We start from the raw sequence: 13,213 nt of genomic DNA on the forward strand, positions 1-13,213 counted from the left end.
TTCTCTCTCTCTCTCTCTCTCTCTCTCTCTGCGTCTGCGTCCGCGCGCGCGCGCGCGCGTGTGTGTGTGTGTGTGTGTGTGTGTGTGTGTGTGTGTGTGTGTGTGTGTGAGAGAGAGAGAGAGAGAGAGAGAGAGAGAGAAAGTGGTAATGTTATTTTATTCTGAATGCTTGGCAATCTCAAACCCAATATATCATAGTTACAAGTCATATGTATTTGTAACCGTAAAATATATGTGAATGCAGTGTAGGGTGGTATCATTTGAGAACCGAATGAAGAGAAATGCACTGATTACATAATGACATTCCTGAGAAGTGTCCTGACAGAGGGTAAAAAGTTGCTCTGTGGGCAAAATAGATAGCATAATTCTTATCTACGTGACTTAGATTAGCTCCTTGTTATATTGTTATATTGTTTATCGTACATTTAACCTTATTTTCGAATGTTCTCTACGGCTGTATCAGTTGTGCCAAATTTAATGCTTTTGGCTCCTATACATGGAATGCTTTGGTGGAGAGCGAACACAGTTGTCGCTGGATGGCCTACGCCAGAGTTGATACTGCTTCTTATCTCATCTCTATAGCGCTTTGCCGTAGGTTAGTCTGAACGTAATCGTCAGGGTTGTCCAGATAGCTGTATACGCATGCCTGCCACCTCCTGTATCCATCCTCTGTTTAATATTTTACCGTTGTACGTTATTACAATTTAAATAAACAGTTGCACTGTCTCTTGCTCTGAAGTGGTCTGGGTCTTTTTAAAGTGAATTTTCTCCATTGGTAGAAGTTTTGGATAACGTTATGCATACAGAAAAATTACATCCACCTTACCCCTGCTAATCCTAGAGCATTATGTTGCAGTACGTGCATAACGTAATAGTGTAACTACGACAAAATCTTGAAGGTATGAGCAAGAAGTGTCGTCATTTTTTATGACATATCATGTCAGCTTTTACCCGAATGTTTTATACGAATCATCAACTAAACAGTGTTTGACATTTGGGAGTCTAATGCAGATCATCGTCTCTTTGTCTATAGTTTTTAAAAATGTAACTTGGAAATCGATCACGTAAGCTCGTGATCGTATAAATCCACTTCGCTGAGTGCGAAACACGTCAGGAGCTGGTAGTGTTTCGGTAATATCCTCATTCCTTTATCATCCGAAAACGACAGCTTGTTCACTGGTCATAACGACCATCCAAAGCTGCTACAGGACGTTATGCAAGGTCATAGCTGCAGATTAAAAATTATTCTCGCTAGCTTCCGTTATTATTACTAACAGTCAGGCAGCAGTAGCCTACCGCGACAGACGCAGCAACAGATAAGTAAACTGCTTTTGTGACATTTACAGGTTCCTAACTAGAAGCAAATTTTATTGTATCTTGTGTGAGCTTTAATAGTTAAGTTTCTTGAGTTTCTGCGTGTAAATTTAAAATCTAATAGCCACAGTTCTCGTGTTTTCGTTTGCATAAGAAAGTAAAGCAATTTTGTGATATATTACAAGTTCCTTATCAGGGGCAAATTATTTAGTTTCACCTGAGTGCTTAGGTAGTTAGGTTCTTGAATATATGCGTATTACTAGGCATAGTTAGTGCGTTTTCGTCAGGGTCTACATTAGAGTTGCGCAGCACGTGCCGATAGTCCGTTTATCTGCATAGTTTAGTTTTCCACATTCTTTGGTAAGGACAGGGACTGCGATTGTTGTGTGCGGATGCGAGCCGAGTTGGTGACACTTTCCTCTCAGCTTCATGCTGGAACGACTTCCGTTACACAGCTTGAGGCTGCAGTGTATGGGCACTACTATTGTCGGCCGGCCGAGGGGATCGAACGGACGTCCAGCACGTCAGAGTCCTCCGATCGATCCTCGCCGGTGGCCAACCCAGTTACTGCTCGTACTGAGGCTGACCCCTCCCTCACCTGTGGTCGAGTGGGAGGTCGCCCCGGAGCGAATCAGGCGTCGAAAGAGTTCCCAGGCGGCCGCAAGTAAGGTCCCCGGTTTCGCTGACAAAAAGGTTCCAGGTGCTGTCTGTGGCTGACACTGTCGCTGAGCCAGATGCTGTCGCCTGTCCTGTTTCAGAGGAAACCACTCAGCCTGCAAGATCCGGACAACCCCAGGGTGGGACTACTGGTAGTTGAGGGCTCCAACGTTAGGCGCGTTATGGGGCCCCTTAGGGACTTAGCTAAGATGGAGAGTAAGAAAACCAATGTGCACTCCGTGTGCATACCGGGTGGGGTCATTCCAGATGTGGAAAGGGTCCTCCCGGATGTCATGAAGAGCACAGGGTGCAGCCAACTGCAGGTGGTTGCTCAAGTCGGTACCAATGATGTGTGTTACTTTGGATCAGAAGAGATTGTCTCTGGTTTCAAGCAGCTAACAAATGTGGTAAAGGCTGCCAGTCTTGCTTGCAAGATGAAAGCAGAGCTGACCATTTGCAGCATAGTCGGCACGACCGATTGCGCACCTCTGGTACAGAGCCGAGTGGAGGGTCTGAATCAGAGGCTCAGACGGTTCTGCGATCGTGTGTGGTGCAGATTCCTCGTCTTAGGCCGAAGGGTGGTTGGGTTTCGGGTTCTACTGAATAGATCAGGTGTCCACTATACGCAGGAGGCGGCTACACGGGTAGCAGGGGCTGTGTGACGTGGACTGGGCGGTTTTTTAGGTTAGAGGGTCTCGGGAAAACACAAGATGGGCTTCAGTCACAAAGGGTGCAGGCTGAACACAGAAAGAACATAGAAACAGGAATCATTGGTATAACAGTTGTAAATTGTCGTAGCTGTGTTGGGATAGTACCAGAGCTCCAAGCGCTAATAGAAAGCGCTGATGCTCAAATTTTTATAGGCACTGAAAGCTGGCTAAAGCCGGATATAAGCTCAGCCGAAATTTTTGCAAAGAACCTAACGGTGTTCCGAAAAGATAGGCTAAACACTGTTGGCGGTGGCGTGTTTGTTGTTGTTAGAAGTAGTTTAACTTGTCGAGAAATTGAAGTAGATACTTCCTGGGAGTTAGTATGGGCAGAGGTCACTGTTGGCAACCGGAATAAAATAATAATTGGATCCTTTTACCTACCTCCCAGTTCAGATGATACAGTTGCTGAAAGGTTCAAAGAAAACTTGAATTTGATTTCAAACACGTACCAGACTCATACGATAATAGTTGGTAGTGACTTTAATTTACCCTCGATATGTTGGCGAAAATACATGTTTAATTCCAGAGGTACGCATAAAATATCATCTGAAATTGTGCTAAACGCATTCTCCGAAAATTATTTCGAGCACTTTGTTCACGAGCCTACGCGAACAGTAAACAGTTGTGAAAACACACTTGCCCTCTTAGCAACAAATAATCCTTAGTTAATAACCAGCATCAAAATCGATATAGGGATTAATGAACACAGGGTTGTCGTATCGAGATTGAATATTGTAATCCCCAAATCCTCGAAAAATATACCTATTCAAAAAAGCAGATAAAAACTCACTTGACGCCTTCCTGAGAGCCAATCTCCACTCATTTCAAATTAATAATATATATATATATTATTATTCACGTTTCGGCCCTACTGGACCACGCGAAGTACAATCACGGGGCATTCAGTTATTTTCTTTTAGACTTTCTCTCTGCCCAAATTGTTTTCATTCTCTCGGAATGAGCTCTTTTCCTTTCATCAGACCATGTGGTTCCAGTTTTCTTTGCTTTTTCAGCTTGACCAACTACCCAGTCATGAATTTTTTGCCTAAATAATTTTCTGTCTTGAATTTCATCTTGTTTTATATCTGCCTCTTTCATGTCCTCTTTTATAGCAGCAATCCATTTTATTGTCTCAAATTTAGCTTTACTTCGATTTTCGTAGAATTCCACTACTTGTTTAGTTAGTCTGGTAGCATCCATTCTTTTAATATGCCCATAAAATTTTAATCTGCGTTTTTTCATATCCGAATATATGCTGGTGTATTGTTGAATTTCACTATTTGCTCTTAGCCTGTATGTTCCTTCTTCAGTATATTTTGGACCTAGAATTTTTCTGATTACTTTTCTTTCTCTTTTTTGGATTTCTTGAATGTCCTTTTTTCTGTTTAAAATTAGCGTTTCAGCCCCATAAAGGCACTCTGGTTTTATGACCGTGTTGTAATGTCTCAATTTAGAGTACCTCGAGAGACATTTTTTGTTGTAGATGTCTTTTGTAAGTCTAAAAGCTGTCTCCATCTTTTGACAACGAATTTCATTTCCAATTTTTTCTAGACCAGTCTCTGCGATTGTTTCACCTAAATATTTGAATTGCGAAACTCTTTTGATTTTTCCATACTTAGTTTCCAAAAGTTTGGGTGCCAGTTTGTTGCTAGTCATATACTGTGTTTTTTCAAATGAGATTTGGAGACCTACTCTTTCTGCTGTTTCTTTAAGAATTTCTATTTGTTTCTGAGCAATTTGGATGTCCTGCGTTAGAATAACCAAGTCGTCTGCAAAGGCCAAACAGTCTATTCGAATATTTGTTCGTCCTAATTTCACTGGTTGGTCAATTTTGAACTCCAATTTTCGTTCGCGCCACTATTGTATTACTTTTTCTAGAACGCAGTTAAATAGCAACGGAGAGAGTCCATCACCTTGCCTCACGCCTGTTTTTATTTCAAAGGATTCTGAAATTTCTCCTCTGAACTTTACTTTTGATTTTGTACCAGTTAGCGTGTCTCTGATAATTGCCGTGGTTTTAGGATCCAGGCCTTGTTCTTTCACAATTTGGAAAAGAGATTCACGATCCACTGAGTCATAAGCCTTTCTAAAATCTACAAAGGTACAAACTAGTTTTTTATTGTAAATTTTTTGATGTCTGAGAATTAGTTTGAGGACTAAAATCTGTTCTGGGCAAGATCTATTTGGCCTGAAACCTGCTTGATATTCGCCAATTTTCCATTCAAGTTGTTGTGCTCGGTTCAGAAGACATTGAGAGAGGATTTTGTATGTGACTGGAAGAAGAGAAATTCCTCTGTAATTATTAACATCAGTTTTGTCTCCCTTCTTATGAAGTGGGTGAATCAAGGCGGTTTTCCATTCATCAGGAATTTTTTCAGTTTGCCAAATGTTTTGCATGATTGAAGTAATTTCTTTAACGGTTTTTGGACCAGCTGCCTTTAAAAGTTCTGCAACAATTCCATCTTCACCAGATGCTTTGTTGTTTTTCAACCTATGAATTTCTTTAATGATTTCCTCTTCATTTGGTGCAAGTGAAACTGGATTGCATTGTTGGGGAATTTTTGGTGGAAATCTTTCTGTGGGCTCGGGGCAATTTAGAAGATTCTTAAAATATTTAGAAAGTTCTTTGCAATTTTCTTGGTTGCTAAGAGCCAACTGTCCATTTTCCTTCTTGAAGCAAAGATTCTGGGGTTGGTACCCCTTTATTTTGGTTTTAAAAGTTTTATAAAAATTTCTGGTATTGTATTTCTGAAAATCTTCTTCAATTTCTAAGAGTTGACTATTCTCATATTGTCTTTTTGTTTGTCTAATTAGTTTTGAAGTGTCTTTTCTAGTTGTCAGGAATGTATCATATGTGTCTTCTGTCTTGTTGCTATTCCATGCTTTAAATGTTTCTTGTCTGGCTTTGATTGCATGATCACAGTTTTCATTCCACCAAGCATGTTTCTTGTGTTTTCGTAAAGGAATTTGATCTTGAGCTGTTTTGATAATCTTGTGTTTGAGTTGTTCCCAATTTTGTGCACTTGTTTTGTCAAATTAGTCTGCTAATAATGATGGTTGGATTTTACTGGTGTCAAATTTGGGGATTAATGGTGTCCTTTTGTTGAAATTTTGGGGTTTTAGCTTTAGTTTCACACGGGTTAAGTAATGGTCTGAGTCAATATTGGCGCCTTTACGAACTTGAACATTTAAAATTTCTTTGTGACATGGATACGAGATTGCAATATGGCCAATTTGGAATTCACCTATGTCCTTGTTAGGTGATCGCCATGTCTTTTGTTTTGAAGGTTTTTTCTTAAAATGACTTGACATAATTTTGAGATTGAAATTTCTGCAAAATTCTACCAGCCTCTTTCCATTTTGATTGGTCCATTTATGTGCAGGGAATTCACCGACCGTTTTTCTAAATTTTCTCTCTTTCCCTAACTGTGCTTTAAAATCACCCATTAAAATCTTTACATAATTTTGAGGAATTTTGGAGACTGTATTCTCTAACACTTCCCATGACTTATTTACTTTTTCTGGATTTGTTTTATTCTCCTGATTGATAGGCATGTGTGCGTTAATTAAACAGTACATTTTATTTGCACATTTCATGGAAATTGTCATTAGTCTGTTGTTTACTGGATTTACTTCGATTACGGAGCCAAGAATGTCTTGCGAAATTGCGAATGCAACACCCAGATGCGGAGTGTTTTTAAGAATTCTTTTGTCTGTTTTACTTTTAAACAATCGGTAGTTTCCAAAATCCATGGTATTCTCATCAGGCAACCTTGTTTCTTGCAGGGCTAAAATTTTGATATTTTGTTCTTTTAGTGTGTCTCCTAATTTATAGAGTTTTCCTGGTGTCAAGAGAGAGTTAATATTGATAGTTCCAAAAAATGTTTCGACCTTGGGCATGAGTCGGTCAAAAGACTTCGATTTCCTCTGGTTTGGGATATAGCGTTTCAGCCTAGTCTCCCCAGAATCCGATAGACTAGTTGCGCCACTGATGGCGGAGGATTTGTTACCACCTGGGGTAATTTTGTAATTACTAAAACGCTCCATAATAGTACTTAGAATCAAAGGGTTGAGCTCAGAAAAGCTCAGTGGTTAAGACTGGAGTGGTTAGTTCCAGAATTTGTATTACGGCCGCACCTCTGGTGAACAGACGCCGACCACAGTGCCGCTTGTTACAAGTCAGACGCAAGGTGGATTTATTGTATTATGTGCCTCTTCCGCTAGTTCCACCGTACCGAGATTCGTTCTCTCCGCCTTCACTACCGTTGAGGTCTTCGCTGTAACCCTAGCAAAGGGGCCCTGACAGAGTACTATCACCCGGGCCAGGTGAACTCTGGTTTTTTAAACGAGGTTGTTACTCCTCCCCCTCCTCCTTCCTCATCACTTAAATTGGAAACAACACATAGAAAATGTTGTGGGGAAGGCTAACCAAAGACTGTGTTTTATTGGCAGGACACTTAAAAAGGTAACAGACCTACTAAGGAGACTGCCTACACTACGCTTGTCCGTCCTCTTTTATAACACTGCTGCACGGTGTGGGATCATTACCATATAGGACTGACGGAGTACATTGAAAAAGTTCAAAGAAAGGCAGCACGTTTTGTATTATCGCGAAATATGGGAGAGAGTGTCACAGAAATGATACGAGATTTGGGCTGGAAATCATTAGAAGAAAGGCGTTTTTCGTTGCGACGGAATCTTCCCACGAAATTCCAATCACCAACTCTCTCCTCCGAATGCGAAAACACACTACTGGCCATTAAAATTGCTACACCACGAAGATGACGTGCTACAGACGCGAAATTTATCCGACAGGAAGAAGATGCTGTGATATGCAAATGAGTAGCTTTTCAGAGCATTCACACAAGGTTGGCACCGGTGGCGACACCTACAACGTGCTGACGTGAGGAAAGTTTCCAACCGATTTCTCATACACAAACACCAGTTGACCAGCATTGCCTGGTGAAACGTTGTTGTGATGCCTCGGTAAGGGAAAGAAATGCGTACCATCACGTTTCCGACTTTTGTAAGGGTCGGATTGTAGCTTATTGCGGTTTATCGTATCGTGACATTTCTGCTCGCGTTGGTCGAGATCCGATGACTGTTAGCAGAATATGGAATCGGTTGGTTCAGGAGGGTAATACGGAACGCCGTGCTGGATCGCAATGACCTTGTATCATTAGCAGTCGAGATGACAGGCATCTTATCCGCATGGCTGTAACTGATCGTGCAGCCACGTCTCGATCCCTGAGTCAACAGATGGTGACGTTTGCAAGACGACAACCATCTGCACAAACAGTTCGACGACGTTTGCAGCAGCATGGACTATCAGCTCAGAGACCACGGCTGCGGTTACCCTTGACGCTGCATCACAGGCAGGAGCGCCTGCTATGGTGTACTCAACGACGAACCTGGATCCACGAATGGCAAAACGTAATTTTTTTGGATGAATTCAGGTTCTGTTTACAGCATCATGATGGTCGCATCCGTGTTTGGCGACATCGCGCTGAAGGCACATTGGAAGCGTGTATTCGTCATCGCCGTACTGGCGTATCACCCGGCGTGATGGTATGGGGTGTCATTGGTTACACGTCTCGGTCACCTCTTGTACGCATTGACGGCACTTTGAACAGTGGACGTTACATTTCAGATGTGTTACGACCCTTGGCTCTACCCTTCATTCGATCCCTGCCCGTGTTGAAGCTGCATGGGCAGCTGTACCTGTACACACCATCCAAGCTCTGTTTGACTCAATGCCCAAGCGTATCATGGCCGTTATTATGGCCAGAGGTGGTTGTTCTGGGTACTGATTTCTCAGGATCTATGCACCCAAAATGCATGAAAATGTAATCACATGTCAGTTCTAGTATAATATATTTGTCCAATGAATACCTTTTTATAATCTCCATTTCTTCTTGGTGTAGCAATTTTAATGGCCAGTAGTGTATTTTGTTGACACCGACCTACATAGGGCGGAACGATCACCACGATAAACTAAGGGAAATCAGAGCTCGTACGGAAAGATATAGGTGTTCATTCTCTCCGCGCACTATACCAATTGGAATAATAGAGAATTGTGAAGGTGGTTCGATGAACCCTCTGCCAGGCACTTAAATGTGATTTGCAGAGTATCCATGTAGATGTAGATTATTGCGGAAGCGGTGTGTAGCGGACTCTGAGCAACGCCTGATGCTTACATCGATACCTTCCGCACTAGTGGATGTCCGCAGATGTTTTGTTACTAAAAGATGTGCGTGGTATTTTTTAACAGGGGCGTTGATGTCTAAGGAGCGAGGTGCTGAAGCCGATTACTGTGCGCAGCGGTCTCTAAATGTATATAAATTTCTTCTCTCTTTTTGAATAGAGGAAGCGGGTGACACGTGATAGTGCACGCACCTGAATTGGAATACAGTCCTACTACTAAAACACCGGCGGAAGCGCTGCACGATGTCAGAGCCCATGGACTGCTGCAAGCAAATTACGTGACTCAGGATAAAAAAAATTGTTTCCCATTGGTTTAAATAAGCAGAGGACTGTGGTTTTCGATTATAAACACAAGGCTTTTCGATATGATAAGTCATTACAGTCTGAGACTTGCTAGTAACAGCATCAACAGTATCTACTGAATCAGCAGAGATGAAACGCTGTAATGGTAATGATTGCTCATTAGGGGCTAATGAGCGACTACGATTTGATTCCCGTGATCCTACACCTGTAATGATTGCTTTTGTTTTTCGTATGTTTGTGTATACAGATGATGAACTTATTCTTCCTCTGTTGAGGATGCGATGGATATCTGCGGACTCGGAGGTGTGCCTGCTACTACTCCACGACCTAAAAAGACGAAGATACGTTCATCGCCCCAGACTGGATCGTCTACGATGCATTCACCATGCCTACAAACACCACCCTGTTACGGTCTGATGACACCTGCCCATCTGCCAATGTGTGGCGGGTCTAGTGACACTAGATATTAAGCGTCAGTGACAGAGAGGAGCAAAGGTCATTATTTTGTCAGGGATGACGGGAGGGAAAGCGACACTTTGTGGGCTGTGGAGTGGGCTCTTTCCTTGGATCAGTGGGTGAGGTCTAAGAGAAACATTGGTGGCTCCACTAACAATCATTTATTGAGACATAAGACCCTTTGAACAAACAAACTAATACAATGAGTTTAATTCACTCGATTCGGCGCGGCTGATGCGGCGACGGCTCGTTTTGCAGCGGCGCGCCAGTCGTCGTATTATTCCCTCAGTACCGTGGCCGAGACTCCCTGCGGCGGCGCCGCGCTTTTCTCCTGGTCAATTCGCTCGTTACATTATTAACAAGCGGCGTGGCGCGGAGAGATCCGTCCCTGAATTGAACCAGCGACCCTCAATTTCGTCGTCTTGTGGCGGAGTTCATAAACCTCTAGGCTCATAGGTGACCCATTTGATGCGGCCGCAGTCCCTTCATCCTCACCTGCCAGCTGGATACGTACCATAAGAACTTCTTTCTGGTAACATCTGGGATGTCATCTTCTGCGTTGACCTATTGGCACGGTACCAACATCTTCTTCTGCAGAGCAGCGTAGTGGCTAAGTGGTTGTAGCGAAGTTTGACGTTCGCTGACTAACCATCGGTCCATCCATTCAGGCGACGTTACTTCCTGTTTTCTTTCTCCGCTCGAAGGACTTCAAAGGAACTCTTCATGCCAGTTTGTCGGAGGTATTTATTCGGTGTTTTCGCCAACGTTGCAAAGTTTCTGAGGTGCCGACCGACTCTTCGGTAGTTGATCTATGCTTCTCACGTTGGGCAGAAACGTGACTGCTGTAAACACACGGCTCTCCTTGTTTTACTTCTATGCTGGCATGGTCGGGCATTTCCCTGTTGTCCTCCTCTGCATGCCAGATACGTCACGCACGTTAGTTCAATATGCTGACACGTCCTGAAGCATTGCCCGCTGATGTGCGAACTGCGCTAGTTGTTATTCTCCTTGGAAGCATTGCCTGTCCCCTCTGTCGTTGATCGGTTGAAGTGCTGACTGCTGCTGCGCAAACTCCGCTGGTCATCTGCCTTCTCACGTTGGGTAGAAACGTGACCAATGTCAATACACGTGCCGGCTGCTGCCGCTTCCGAGTATTGTGGCTTAACGTGTCAAAGTCTCTAAAATGTTCACTTAACCTGTAATAAGTCTTTACGTATTTTTCTGCTTTGAACCACCATAAATAACACATAATTATTATACATAATTATTTTACACCCTACAAACGCAACGGTGCCCTGAACCATCGTTCCTAAACTCGTCAAATACTAATACTGAGGTGGATAGGAAGATATGATATTACAGTACATCACGGCAAACAACGATGTGAAGACGGGCTCATGGGCATATTCAGACGACTTTTATTTAGAAGGTGAGTAAACTACTATAGACCTCTACATATATTTCATTTTTAAATTACACATGATATTTAGTATTTTTCCTCCTCCTTTGTGCACAGACGATATGGCTGAGATGGAGACCGTATCCTGACGAGGGCTGGCACATACAGCAGCTGACATGAGTATGTTGAGTTCATCACCCCAGCCCGTTTAGTCTCGTCGGGGATGTATCCACCGTGCCTAGAAATACCGTGGCCGCCGGGTCTGTCATCATCATCACCAATGCGGCTGATGATGCCAGCCCCTGTGCCGATGCACCCGCAGCCCTCGACAGTCTCCCAACCGTCGTCATTGAACTACATGGCATCGGACATCGCTCTGACATCTCTTTGGACCTAGCACCAGTACAGCAGCTGCCTGCTCTGTTATGAACCACCAAGTAAGTCGCGCAGCAGCATCGGACTGCTTTGTGGTTGCTTCCTCATTTGAGGACAGGGTCTCACTTGCCCATATCAATAACTTGAATGCGAGGTACCGAGATCCTGCCACTTTTCTCGGTACTGCCAAGGCGTTTTGGAAAGAATGTGCCCCAAAATTGTCACCGAACCATGGCATCTTGCCATTAAGTGTAACACAATTCTATACCGTGAGCTCACGTATCCCTCCAAAGAGGGCAGAGATGCTGGCGAAGAGAAAAGTATCGTCGAAATTTCGGGAAGAACTGGCGTGATATCGCTGGGTTATTCATTCGCGGAGTGGTTCGGAACTTTTATCAAGAGTGTCATACTCCGTCGTTTCTCCAACATGCAGAAGAAAGTATTAGGAAAGGCTATCAGTCGTGTACTCCATCACAATATTTACACGCATGCCTAATGTCCGCTTTATGGGGGGTCAAGTTTCATCCTTCTCCCGAAACATATTGCTGCGACAGCACACCGACCAGCCCAGCGCTGCGAAACAGCATCAAGAAGGCGCTGATCCGCGCCTCCAGGAAGACAGAGTTCAGCGCCTCCCGTCAACGCTGTCTTAACCAGCCGCCCATCGCTGATCGGGCCCAGGTCAGTGACGGACTTCGAGAGCATCATTACTGAGTAATAGGAAGATGGTACTTGCGTTCTGCGAATAGTAATAGTCTATAAATGTAATTTCACGTAGGAAATAGAGGAAGCCACCCCATAATGGGATCTTAAATTGCGTTTGTTTCCTGTTCTAGAAATAAAGTGTTTCACTAATCTCAAAGTGTGTGTTCAGATCGTTTTGCATTCCTGAAACCGATACTTCCACAGTAGCCGACAGAATAGTAACGTCCAGAATATAGATGAGAGGGGTGTATATTGCTTCATAAAGTCGCTCCTGGATAGTGGCAAAAATTACAGTGTTCATCCCGAATGTGCAAATAAATACGGAACATCTGATGTCCACGAGCATCTCATTCCCCATAAAACTTCAGGACTTACCAAAATTCGAAAGGCAGAATACTGATTATTCGATTCACGTATACAACCTAGGAGTCGATAAGACAGAAGAAGACCAAGAACACCCTGTGCAAAGAAAAGAAGTTAAGCATAAGGTAGTTGGAGGCGTCTGCTTTTACAAATTAGCAGGTAAACGATGTAGACCTGTTGCTAATCTCTGAGGGCAATGAACATCATCACGTGTGGATCAAAAACATGTCCCACTTAGTTTCATGCCAGTTGAGTGAACACCTTGTACAAGACATTTTTGCCATAGATATCTCAGCGCATTTACCAGGAGAGAGCATTTTGAAAGGCACCTCACTGACTGCTCGAACCAACAATCGGTTCGTATGGAAGTGCCTACCGTGCCTAAAGTGATAGCGATGTGGAAACTACTCATAGAAATCAATATCGTATAAGAGGAAATTTCGCAGCGCAGCTCACAATGCATGCAACTTGAAGTGTCAACTGCCACAACACATACCTGAACTCTTTCACAATTTGAGTGGGAACAATGCCCACTTTCTAGTTCAATATTTCGGTGATTCTGGATTGAAGGATAACAAGGTAAGTGTCATTCCTGTCATCGTTGGTAAGTACAGATCATTCTCAAAGAGACTGACGCTAAGATTAACATACCATTTCTTGGCTTCACTTCTCTTCATACACAAACTTGCTCAGACGATGCGTAAGGACGACATGCGTATCACCACAG

The sequence above is a fragment of the Schistocerca serialis genome, chromosome 3, assembly GCF_023864345.2.
Source record: "Schistocerca serialis cubense isolate TAMUIC-IGC-003099 chromosome 3, iqSchSeri2.2, whole genome shotgun sequence".
Taxonomy (NCBI): domain Eukaryota; kingdom Metazoa; phylum Arthropoda; class Insecta; order Orthoptera; family Acrididae; genus Schistocerca; species Schistocerca serialis.